The sequence below is a fragment of the Haliaeetus albicilla genome, chromosome 18, assembly GCF_947461875.1.
Source record: "Haliaeetus albicilla chromosome 18, bHalAlb1.1, whole genome shotgun sequence".
In the NCBI taxonomy this organism is placed as follows: Eukaryota; Metazoa; Chordata; class Aves; order Accipitriformes; family Accipitridae; genus Haliaeetus; species Haliaeetus albicilla.
The window spans coordinates 14,989,002-15,001,826 of record NC_091500.1 but is presented as its reverse complement, the minus strand read 5'-3'; the positions used below and the strand labels follow the sequence as shown (position 1 = coordinate 15,001,826).

The following is a 12,825-nucleotide window of genomic DNA, read 5'->3' as shown; positions in this document are numbered from 1 at the left end:
AAGTATCCCATTATCAGGACCACCCAAGAGATCCAGATTTGTCACACAGTATATTCCTTTATATGATTTTCTAGGACTAGCAAGGAAAAAGAATTTGGGGTGTTGATTAGTCAGGTTAGGAAAAGGTTATGAAGATCACCCTACTTAAATAACACAGTCTTTTAGCTGTTTTGGAGCAAATACATTCAGGTCTGTCTGTTTATTATTACAGCCAGTCCATTTATCAGGGTTATTTGATTGCACGCAGCCATCCTGGTGCTCAGTCCCACGTCTTGCACTGAGGAACTTCCCTTGGTAATTTATGACCAGCCTTTGCCCAAACTCCCCTCTCTCTGAGTGCTGGCCCTGGGTCCTGTGCCAGACGGAAACCCCACAGGAGCTGCGAGGTGCTATTGTACCTCTTTGTTATAAACCTTCCTCCCGACCACAGCTTTGCCAGCCGAAGCCTTGACTATTGCGACACATTTCCCAGACTAAGCCACAGAGGTGCGTAGCTGTTACCCCGTGATGGGATGGGGAGGGCAGAGCATTCCCAAAGAACTGGTCTGAGGATGCCTGGTCTGTCCTGCATGCAGTAAGAGCCCAAAAATCAGTTATGAACATCAGTTTCACTGTTTATTTCTCTTTTTTTAGAGAAGTGAAAGCCCAGAATGGGGATGGCTCTGGAAACTCTGAAGTATTTTGATTGTTTCAGCACAGGTTGGGAGTTGCCGCTGTAGCACCTATTGAAAAAACAGTGGTTTGCATCACAAGACCAGGATGAGACATAGTGATACTTGAGCTAAGTCACCGCTGCTTCCCAGCACAGTTCAAGGTGATGACTAGACCCAGAGCAGCTGGCATCCCGCTATAGGAAAGATCACTTCTTTCACTGTCTCGTACAGTAGTGATTATAATCTGCCAGATCAATCTTTCCTTTCCTGGAGCTGAAATCTCTGTGACTGACAGAAGATCATATTTGGAGGCTCCACAGTTCTGAAATTGGCTTATTCTGGAAATCTGCCAGTGTCACAGCCTGGCAAAGGAAAGGGATCAGAATTACACTTGGCTATTCAGTCTTGCAAACTGTTGCATCACTGCTGCAGGATGTTACAAGCTTTTGAGTTTAAAGGACAGCTCTTTACTTTAGTTTTAGGTTCATTTCCATTAATTTCCACATACCTAAAACCTGGAAAAAATATACATTTCTCAAGTCCATTGCACTTTGAAAACATAAAGTGTCTCTGTTCAGTATTCCTTTGTCCATCTTAGCTGAGGAAACCAGGAAAATAAGTAATGTGAAATGCCTGTAAGTAGCAAAGCGGGGACCCACATCGAAAGATTAGATGACAACAGTTATTCATTCATGCCTTGTGAGACAGAAATAAAATGACTTTATGTTCATTTCCCCCCCACACCTCCACCCTTTTCTAAGGTTAACAGAAAGGATTCCTGTAGTACACAAGTTATTTTAAGATCTTGAACAACTTACAGATCTAACATCTTTTTCCATGTGTATAAATAACCCCACCTGTTGCAGTATCACATATATGTGATCATTAAAATAGATGCAAGTAAAAAATAGTAGTATACTACATTTCAATCTAAAAATTATTCTAGGAACAAAGCACAGATATGAGACACAGGCTTTTCCTATTTCAAAATTATAAAGGGGATTCTCCAGTCTGAGGTGGATTTTCCAGTGTCAAAAACCTATTATACACTCATCAAAATTTTAAAAGTTATTGAAAATTGAAAAAACCAGAATTTTTTCTTGGCCAAGCTGTTGAAGTTTGTAAACAATGTTGTGTCACTGTGCAAAGTAGGGGTTGCCAAAGTGGTGCCAGGGATGCATCAAATTTTTCTCAGCTTCACAGATTCATGTGTCCTCTTTTACTGTTGCATCTGAAATGACCGCAGTTCTCCAGGAGTTAATGAACTGCTTTTTCCCCATTTTTCAATAGAGATCTGAAACACAAACTGAGAAAGCTCAAAGATATTTTGTGATAAAGTAGGCACAAGACACAAGAAGACACAAAATCTGCTCCAAACTGTTTGCAGGCTGATCCTAAGTACAGCGGAACAGCCATACTTCAGATAAGAAAGAGATCTGAGACCAAACTTCCTGCAAATTGTTCCCAGTGAACTAAAAAGCCATGGTGCGAAGGTGGTTATTTTTAAAGTGATATTTTGGCTTCTTTGTTTGGTGGTCATATCACATTTTCAGCACCTAGAAATCCTCCACTTACGACAGTGTCTGAATGAAATGTTGTTACTGACATAACAATTATCTCCTCACCCTGTAGCTTTCAAGTTATGACTTAATGTTGAGAAAACTGTGGGCTAAGTGAGTGAAATAACTCCAGTACCTTCAAAGGATGTGGTTAGAATAGTCTGTAGGGGTGGGAAGAGAGTTTTCCTTTGCAGTTGGTAGAGCAGCAACAGCAGAGTGGCTTTTCAATTGCTTCTGTACTGCAGCTTAGGGCTTTTAGCCTCTGTCTGCTGCACCCACACACGATCTGGTGCAGTCACTTAAAAAGCATATAGCAACCTCTCAGCTCAAGAAGTCCTTTCAAAGCAAGCTTCAGTCACCCAGGGGGCCAGCAATCTGTAGAGGCTGCTTTTTCTATCCCTGAGATAGAGTATCACATTGGCTCTGCTGCACTGGGACCACCCTATGCCCATGGTGGAGAAATAGGATTTGCTTTTCATTAATTCTGTTACCATAAAAAATTCCTGTAGGATATTCTGTAGCTAGAGCACTGAATCATTTCTGAAACTTCCTATTCAAATATTTGTTTTATATGGCAATGGTATTAGTAATGTGCAAGTTTTATGCACTGCTATTTCCTCCCACACCCATTGAAAACTAACAAGAGCCAGCCTGTCAAAATAAGCATGTGAATTATAGATCAGCTATAACATGCTTCAAATAGCCAGTGTTCCAGACTAGGTGATACCATGTAACTCTGCTCTCCCTGTGCTTGTAAAATCGCACAGTCTACAATTCACCAGAAAAAGCCTACAAACCGAAGTCTGGATTTATCCCATCTCATTGGAGATACTTCAGTCGGGTGCTTAAGAATGGAGAATTTTCTCCTATGGTTGATGGAAAGAGACAGAAACCATCCTTCTAGCTCACCTAGGATTTAAATGGTCCTTAAGGAGGGCCATTGCTGGCTACCGATGGAGCCCGAGGTGTCTCTGATTTCAACTTAGGTGCCTCAGTTACATACTTCATTTTCAAGAAGAAGAAAAGGAGCCAAAGCTATCTCTGAAGTTCCCAAAAGCTTGCAGGAAGGCTGAGCTCCCTCTTTCCAGATTGACCCCTTTTCACAGACTGCATCCATATGTTGCCTTGGAGGTTGGCTCTGGCATTACTCTGTGGTGCGAGCTGCTCCCAATACCGAGCACCTAGTATGTGTATTGTCCTGTAGGCTATATTCAAAACGATCAGGAAATGGGAGCAAGTAATGTGTCTGCAATGTTTGCTCATGTGGGGTAATAAAAATGAAAGCTGACTCTGAGGAGCTGCAGAGGGGCCTTATGCTACAGAATGACTGGGTAATAAAATGGCAGAGGAAATCCAATGTTGATAAATGCAAAGCAGTTCACAAGGGGGAAAAATAACCTTAACTGCATGACCCAGCAACGGGCTCTGCTCTGGTCTTAATCACTGAGGGGACACAGAAACCTTGGAGTCATGAATACAGCAGCCATAGTCACAGGCTGTCACATTCAGCATAGCAATTAGCAGTGGTCAGAAAAGCAAGTCAGTATCAGCAACTATTAGAAAGAAATACAGAACAAACCAGAAGCCAACAGTGTGTCACTATAAATCCATACCGCTGCTGTATCCTGAATATTGAGTGGGATTCTGGTTTCCCATCCCAAAGGGTATAGCAGAAGCAGAAAACGAACAGTGAAATGAGATCTTTTTATAAAAGGAATTATTAAATAGACTGAGATTCTTCAGCTGGGAAAAGAGATGGGATATAATACAGGGTCTATAAAATCATGAATGGCAGGGAGAAAGTAAGTACAGAATTACTGTTTGCTGTCTCCTCTAACACAGTAACGAGGGGGTATCAAATGAAATTAGGAGGCTTGAATGACACAAGTTCAAACAAAGAGTTACTTTTTTGTATATACAATTAAGTTATGGAATGCCTGGCCACAGGATGCTGCGGTTGCTAAGAGCACATGATGGCTCAGAAGCAAATCAGAAGAAATTGCTGAAGAAAAATTCGCTGATGGATATCAAATAGAAAGGCACTGCTGCTGGTTCAGCGAACAAATGGGCTGCAAATCACTGGGAGAGGGGCCCGAGAGACTGCTATGAGAGTGTGTCATTATATGCTTGCACTGTTCTTGTCCTCTCCCACGGATATTTGCCGTTGCCCCGTGTCAGAGGAGATCCTGCGCTAGATGGACCACTGGTCTGACTTTGTGTGACTGTTGTTATGTTTTTAGTGTACCTACAAAACTCCTATGCTTGAAGATGAGAAAAGATCATTCTAAGTAAGATCATATACCTCTTTGTCTGGTTGATGTCATCACTTAAGCAAATGGAGTGTAAAAAAATGCTCATGGAAATCCAAACAGGAAGCACTTTGCAAACAAAAAGGCACAGGCTGGTGCCTGCAGAGCTGCTACTCTTCATGCTCCATGGGACCTGAAAGAGACCTCTGCTACCTGCAGCCAGGGCACAGATGCAGAAGGACAATGAAATGAGCTGATTAATTTTTTTTTTCCTTCTCCAGATTATAGCAGATCTGACGTGTATCATTCGAAAGCTAGGACACACCTGGGCAGTAGCAGCACAGCACTGAGCCAGAATCATGACAGTAACTCTCCCTGGCTAATATGTTCTGATGAAACCCAGGCCGACACTCAAGGAAAACTCTCCAGTTTTAGTGCTCTCACGGACTTCAGTCTTCAGTGCCAGCAGCATGGTAACACTGACAGTATATCATGAAATAAGGCTTTCTTCCAAACAACCCAGAACTGGCTCATCTAACCAGCCCTACCTCTGGGTGTAGGGTGACCTTCCCCATTAGCCTTTTAAAAGCCTTTCACTATATATGGCACTTTCAGTCTTGGCAAGATAATTCTGAAGGGAGAGCAAAGGGATGTCTCATGATGCAAGTACTAAAGCATTCTTGGATTTTCAAGAACAAATACACAAAACAACTTCCTGACTCAGAAAGAGCTGTATCTTGCATGGGAAACTTCTGCATTAGACCTCATCCTGACAAGGAAATATTAATCACAAAATTCAGAGTTTGTATAGGTAGAAGTGATAATGACTTGGTTTTATGTTTTATGTGCTTTTAAAATGCATTTTACATGTTTTACATGTCAGCAGGATAAAGTCCTAACCAGTAAAATTTATATTCATTGCCTTAAAAGATCCTGTTCCACAAAGCTGAAAAAATGAAGAGATGTATCAGTCAGCCTAGAGGAGAAAATTTAAACCAACAAAAATGTGAATAATAATTTACAGCATCTCAGAAAAACTTCATTAGATCTTCAAAAAGCCACAATTAAGAAAGACGTGCACACTGGCTGAAACCAACGTCCTTCTGAGGAAGGACTGGAAGAAAGTTAGTATTTTGCCAATACTTCTGCAGACAAAATAGGGCAACCAGCTAACTATAGGCCTGTCAGTTTGACATCTGTTCCAGGCAGAGTGATGGAGTTGCTGATAGGAAAGTAGACAATTAACAAAGTATTAAAACAGTGCAATTTAATTAATGGCAATCAACACAGATTAATGGAAGAAAGATCTTATTAAATTAATGTGCTATTTTCATAAGACTACAAATTTGGTGGATAAAAGCAATTGTGGTAATATTGTATACTTTGACTTTGGATGCATTTGCCATACAGTATTACAAGAGATTCTGACAGAAATCAGAACTAATATGCTGAACACACCTGGCCAACCAACTTGTTTTAAAGCTGGCTAGCATTGGATCTAACAGCCTTATGTGATGTTGGGCTATCAGAGAGCGCATTCTGCCGGGACTGCTTATCAGCCTTGTGCTTATTAATAATGCTATCGGCAACACGAAAGAAAGCAGTGCCTTTACTAACAATATTTTTCAATGAACCAAAATTCGGAAGTGGCAGAAGCGGGTAATGCCTTTTCAGCATTGCTGAGAAGCAGGTGCAAAAGAAATAACAGGTGTTTTGCATGTAACCCAACAGAAAGGATCTATTTAAGAACAAGTATCTCAGGCCTTACTCAGATAAGAAAAGTTCTTCTTTGTGAAGCTGAGACTGAAAAATGAACTGGGAGTCCTGGCAGACAACCAGCTGAGCCCCAGAGTCCTCTGAAATCATATTGTCAGAAGGGCCAATGCAATCTTTTTCTGTGTGCGGAGGATAGCATCAAAGGGGAGTAAAGAGGTTGTATTACTGCTGCATTTGGCATTGGTAAAAGCTATTGGAATAATGTCAGTCCTGATGTCAGCAGCTCAAGAAGGATGTTGGCAAATTGGAGGTAGTTCAGAGAAGAACCACAAGAGTATGAAAGAAAAAAGAAAAAAAAGGCTGTAAAATGGAGTGACTCCACAGGGTAAGCCTATTTAGACTTAGTCTATCAAAGTAAAAGATAAGGAATAACTTGATTACAGTGTAAGTGCTTTCATGTGGAACAGACACTGTCTAATAGGTGAGTTTTCACTCTGGTAGAAAAGTATATAAGGAAATCCAATGGAAAGCTGAAGGTGCATAATTTCAGTTAGATTAAGGATAGGCAACTACTGCAACCATTTACCTTTCAATTTAATAGAGCTGGATGTCTTTTCTGTCTAGTCCTTCTCAAGTCCTGCTCTTGTTCAACAGGAATCAATTCGAGGTGAGCTGATGACCCGTGTTGAAGAGTCAGAAATGGTCATAAGATGGTTTATGCCCTTAACACCTGTGAATGCAACTGTGCAAAACTATTTCAACATACATTTTTAAGTAAATAAAACAAAGATGTTTCTGAGTGAAGAATGGGATCCAAATTTAGCTAATGGGAGTTTCTTGCATACAGCAAGAAGTTCTTTGTGAGTGATGGGGGTGGTGTTTCTTTCTAGCTCTGCTTTGGGAACCTGCTCATTTTTCAGTGCTACACAGAAAGCTGGCAATGCAAGATTGCAATGAGGTTTTGGAGAACAACTCCTAGAAGCACATCCAGTTGTCTTGTTTCCGTCTCACATTTGCCTCCACCAGCATCATGCTGATGGGTGCAACTGAGGTAGCAAAACCTGCCTAAGAGGGTTCTGGTTCAGGTTATGTGTTTGTCTGGAAAATAACCTCCCAAGGCAACTTATTACTAAAGTGAAAAATGGACGTTATAGCTCCCTGAAAGGAAAGAGACATTCCTGGCAACTGGCTTGAGTGTGTTCAATCCCAAAAGGTTAGGAATAACTGGTCATAAATATTCCATAGTTTCTCTTGCATATAAGAGTTTCCCTGGAATGTGCCAACATAGCACTTCTCTTCCTGATCTTACACCCATGGGTGTGCTCTACTCACCTGGCCTATTTCAAAGAAATAAGCCCACCCTTTTTCTTCTCTTAGCTATACTAGTGTAAGTAAAAATGCAGGGAAATATAAAAGACATGCTACTTACATCTGACCAGTGAGGGAGTGCTTTTCCTCAGGTAATTTCATGAAGCTAAAAGAGGGGGCCGTTCAGAAGAGGATTCCACCACGTAAGATTGATTTCAATTAGTGAGGGATAACATTGATATGGATATACATATCACAACCACATTTTAGCTTCTACGAATGGTACCATCTATGAATAATGAGAGCTAGTGGTAACAGAGAAATGGAAGGTCTGACTGGGGTAGCCAACAGACCACAGCCTTGACAGTCTGATTTGGAGCGCAATGTTGTGATTTAGAAGGTCAATTTTCTTTTGCTCATGCTATCTGACACCCATCAGCAATGCATCCGACATGAAGATGGAGATTTCTAAACTACCAGGAGTAGCTAGGCTGGGAACGTACTATGGTCATAGCCACAGCTAAAACCTGGGTATGTAACACACTCACTTTGAAAAATCTAATACATTACTGGGATCCAGAACCAGAGACAAAGATCACTGATTCTTGAGCCAAGGACTGCTTTGCCTCCTAGCAGAACACTCTCCCATATGCAGAGATTTGTCCTGCAGACCACTAAGACAATTCTTAGGTCCCAGGTGAGTAAACATATGAAGGCAAACCTCACACCATGTCAGTTAACAGCTTTTTTTCTTTACAATATCTGTACAATATAACAAGAAGGCAGCCTGCAGAAATGTTGGACCTGCTTCTCTCTAGCTCATTTAACTGGCTTCTGTACATAAATTACTTTCTGGAGTGTTTTTTTTTTATTGCACTGTAGTCAGTTGTAAATCTTGCACTGAGTTATTCAATAACACCTTTTTTTTTTTTTATTGTTTGAGTGAAGAATGAAGCCTAAGGCTTGATCCTGACTACAGATATGGCACATAGGTATTTATCCTTACATACTTTGTTGTATCCTTATTGCACACGCATGTAAGCCCCACACATGCAGTTCATGCAAATGGGTACATTTCTTGTCAAGTTACCTCTTGACAGCAGCTCATTTAATAAAAAATGGACTCGCATACCAAAAGTCAAAATCACACCTCTTCTTAAAGAACAGATGCTCGTCTCCATGTCTTTGAATTGCCCTTTCTGATGTATGGAGAAAAGATTTGTCTGTTTACTCTCCCATGATTTACCATTTTTCTTAGCCTTCCTTACTAACTTACTAAAGTTCTAGTGTAAATGATTACAAAAAATGATTACAAAAAATAGAAAAACCTATCCAAGTTGGCATGGGGATCCAGCCTTGACAACTGGTGGGGAGGTACTTGCAAGCATATTTTGAGCTAGCTACTTGGAATAATTTTGCTGGAATGAGACTGTCTTCTCAATATGACAGTTCTCAACACTTAATAGTTGTTTAATGTTCCCAACAGGCTCAGCCCTGCACTCTGTAAATCAGCAAAAAATAAAATGAAGCTCTTTATTTTACCACTTCAAATATGATTATCCTTTTTGTTCTGGCTTGTGTTTGTATGCTGATAATATATTTTCTGTAAAAGGGACAAGGAGCAGACTGACCTGGAAAAGGAAGTCTTTTTTATGTAGAACTGTCTTTGATCACTCACAAGACTTGTGCTCTGATCTAAGCTCATTGACATCAATGGAAGAAAGGCTGCTATTGGCTTGGAGGGGAGGGTTGGCTCCTGTCCACATGGAGTCCATATATGCAAAAGCAGATGCTAAAAGATAAAATATATTGAAAGTCAGAGTTACAGAAATGATACTTTTCTTTGCATGAGGTTAGATTTATAATGCACTTTTCACTTAGTATTTTTTTCTTAGTCCCTGACACAGGAAACTCCAATTTCTACATCTATTGTTGCTGTTTACCTGCAGATAAACCTTGGATACAGAAAAGGGGAGAGCTTGGTGGATGCTTTCCATAGCATGAAAATGGAAGGCCTTCTCCATAGACTCTCCTGGGACACTGAAGAATAGAAAAGTGAAAATAAGGCTCCTTATTAACCACCACCCCCACCCCCCCAGCTGCATTTCCCTCAGGAAGAGCCATTCCAGAGAGGGAACTCAGCACTATAGTAATGGAGATGGTCATCAAAGAAGTGGATAATTGCAGAGTCTGTTCAAAAGATAAAGAAACTTCTAATGGGATTGTCTCTCTTGGTGAGAGTTTCCAGACAAGGTAGATCAGCACAATGAAGTCCAGAGATGAAAAGTCAGTCAGTAAACAGTCCTGAAACGAATCCTCCCCAGCTCACTTGGGGGAAAGAAGGCAACCTTCATTCTGACATGTATCAGTATCTTCAGCAAGGTCATGGGGAGCTCGTGACAGTTTTGTCATATGCCATTCTGCTGGCTACTTCTTTCGTACCATTGATTCAGTAACTGGTTTATATTCAGAAAATTTTTCTCATTCAATTGAATAAGAAAATTTAATGAAATTATATTTGTCATTACCAACACAGTTTATTTCAAACAAGAGTCTCCAAGTACTGTGAACATGACATTTAGGTTTGGACCAGCCAACGGCATCCCTCCAGCCCAGATATTCTGGCCAATATGTTTCAAGTCAAGCATCTCTCTCCCATTTGGTTAATGCCTCCTACGTAAGCACCACAGCTATGCAAGACAGGCAGCAGTTAGACAAAACTTCACTGCTGACTTGGTCTTCAGACTTTGATCTGACTTTTAGGACCTGATTCCTTTTCACATGTCACATGTTATGGGCTGACGTTGCTCTACAATTCCAACTGACTGACGTAGACTTAGATCAATAAAAACAGGCTCAGGATTTTGTACACCTAGTGTCTCTATGAGGCATATAAAGGTTTGCTCATTCAGAGCTTATTCCTTTAACATTGGACTGAAATGGTAATATTTTCATCCACGTATCTGAGAGCAGAAGCAATGTTTACAAAGTGTTAGGTTTGGGGAAAGATGCCATAGAAAAGGAAAGTAAGATTATTCAGATATACTGGAAGAGCAAAATTCATCCCATGGATAGATAACTGTGTCATTCCCACTACATGTATCCTTCCATGCCTCTTATGGTAGTAGAATTAAATCCAGAAACCAAAATTTATAACCTCTTCCTTCCAAACTTGCATATTTATGGCAAGTGTATCCCATTCCACCCTGAATCACTTCTTCAGTTTCTATTAAAAATCAGGAGTTTCCAACTAGAGGCTTAGGATGGACTAGTTTTTTCACCCCTTTCTCTTTCACTCCTTCCTCCTGCTGGGCTTGCAGGCTCTGGGTAGCCTTTCCAGAGTTGCTAGGGACTGTGGCTCCAGCTGATGCTGGGTAACTAAGAAAGTTAAACAGAAAACATTGGTCTACAGAACAAAGGTTGATGCAAGAGCCTAGGTCTCTCATGCTTTGTCATAATCAGAAGGAGTATGTAGGGGGAGAGGAAGGGAGAAATTGTGTAAAAAGCCATCTACTAAGAAAAGAATGTTTGATTTGGATCACAGGATGTGAGACTGGAGAATGTATTGCATAACTTCATGGCTTGTCCTTATTTGCAATGATTCAGTATCCGGCACTGCTCATCCCATTTCTAAAAATGGTATTGAAAAGTTACAGAATACTCAGAGGTGATCGGAATAAGCGAGGGATGGGAGGAAAACACCTTTTCATTTTTCAGCAAATAGCAAAGACTGGGTCTGAGGTCATCCTACAGGTTGTTGCAGATCACTGATTCTGTGTCCTTCCCCACTACCCAGGGGATATTCACCGGGTCAAATCCCCTCTGTTGCCAGAGGCTCATCTTCTCCATGGCAAACTTAAGAGCATGACAATCCTTTCTCTGTGGCATTTATCTTATAACTGCATAACAGGGCACGTACAGCATTTAGTGTGGAGGACAAGAGATGAGGCAGGTGCAATGCTGTGGAGGGACGGCTACCCCTCACCACGGCCATTTCTGAAGGCTCCCCTGTCAAAACTAGCCCCTGATGGAGGAATCCCTACAGCCTCTTTGGAGCCCCGTTCAGAGGTATTTCTCTCTACCCTGAAGCTGGCACCTCCGGGACAGCCTTCTCTATCAGGGTTATTTCATTATTAGCATGCTCATTTCTCCCTACCCCTTGAAAACAAGCATCATCCAAACCCTTAGGTCCTCACCCCAAAACAACCCTTCTCCCATTTCTGACCCTCCCCTGTGCTGATGTGGCAAAAGGGGAGCCAGGACACGGCCAGCCCCTTGGCATCGCCCTGCAAAGGCTGCAGCTCCGGGACAGAGCCCTGCGCCCCCCCCCCCCCCCCCCCGTTCTCTTCTCACTGTTGTCGGTTTTTGGTTGGTTTGGGGGTTTTGTTGCTTTCTTTTTTTTTTGGGGGGGAAGGTTTTTTTGGGGGGGTGGTTTTATTTTTACAGTTAAAGGGATTCACAACCAACACCCAGACAAAAACTAGGGAGTAAATGCCAGGCTCCTTAGGAGTTCAGGGAGCCACTCATCAAACTTTAATATATATCCAAACTCCTGTTATTTAAACAATAAAAGGGCAGCGGATGAAAAAACCTAGCAGACCGCAGTGGTGCTGGGCGGGGACAGACCAACCTCATTCATGGCTTTCTCTGTGCAGGGCGAAAGGGTTTACGTTTTCCCTCTACTCCTCCCCCCCCCCCTTGTCTTAATTTTGGGACAGATTAAGACAAACCCGGAGCCCGGAGAACTCCTCCCACCCGACTGCACCGGGAAGTAACCGCTTTTGCTCCCGTAAGTACGCGGAGACCCACGCTGCCCGGAAAAAAAACGATTTCTTCATTGAGAAAAAAAAAGCACGCCCGCCTCGAGCTCCGGCGCCAGCCCGTGTAATAATTAATAAGGCACCCGGCGTCCGCGCCCAGGCCGTGGGGCCGGGCTCCTCTTTTAGGGGCGTTCATGCCATTATTAGTGCTGTTGTTATTTATTAATTTGCTATTCTATTGAAATTAATCAGTTAACACCTCGCCCCCAACCCCAAGGGCAATCAATCCCCCGAGAGGCTGGACCTGCCGGAGCTCGGGCGACGGGGGCGGGGCGGGGCAGCCGCGGTCGGCATCCCACTGGTGCATACTGGTGCCCACTGGTGCAAGGGGCCCCGGCTCGGCGGGCCGCCCCCAGAGCCCCCCCGATGCAGCCCGGCGGGGCTGCGGAAGGACGGCTCACCTTGTTTACCCCGTGCGCGGCGGCGGCGGCGGGGAGGGGGGGGACACGGCGGCGGGGGGGGGCCGGGGCGGGGCGGGGCGGGCGGCCGGGCCGGGGCGGGGCGCGGCGCGGTGGGCGGC

At 42.8% G+C, this 12,825-nt stretch overlaps 1 long non-coding RNA gene across 3 annotated transcripts; it reads right to left on the bottom strand.

Annotated features, from left to right (window-relative positions):
- Positions 1–602: 602 nt before the first annotated feature.
- On the bottom strand, positions 603–12,733 carry LOC138689713 (uncharacterized). 3 transcript variants are annotated; one of them, XR_011328613.1, is made up of 5 exons: positions 12,707–12,733; positions 9,117–9,277; positions 7,607–7,651; positions 6,764–6,919; positions 603–1,959 (listed from the first exon to the last, which is right to left on the bottom strand). It is a non-coding gene; the product is annotated as an uncharacterized lncRNA (long non-coding RNA). The 3 variants fall into 3 exon arrangements; XR_011328612.1 differs by lacking the exons at positions 6,764–6,919; positions 7,607–7,651; XR_011328614.1 differs by lacking the exons at positions 6,764–6,919; positions 7,607–7,651; positions 12,707–12,733 and adding an exon at positions 9,429–10,728.
- Positions 12,734–12,825: the final 92 nt, after the last annotated feature.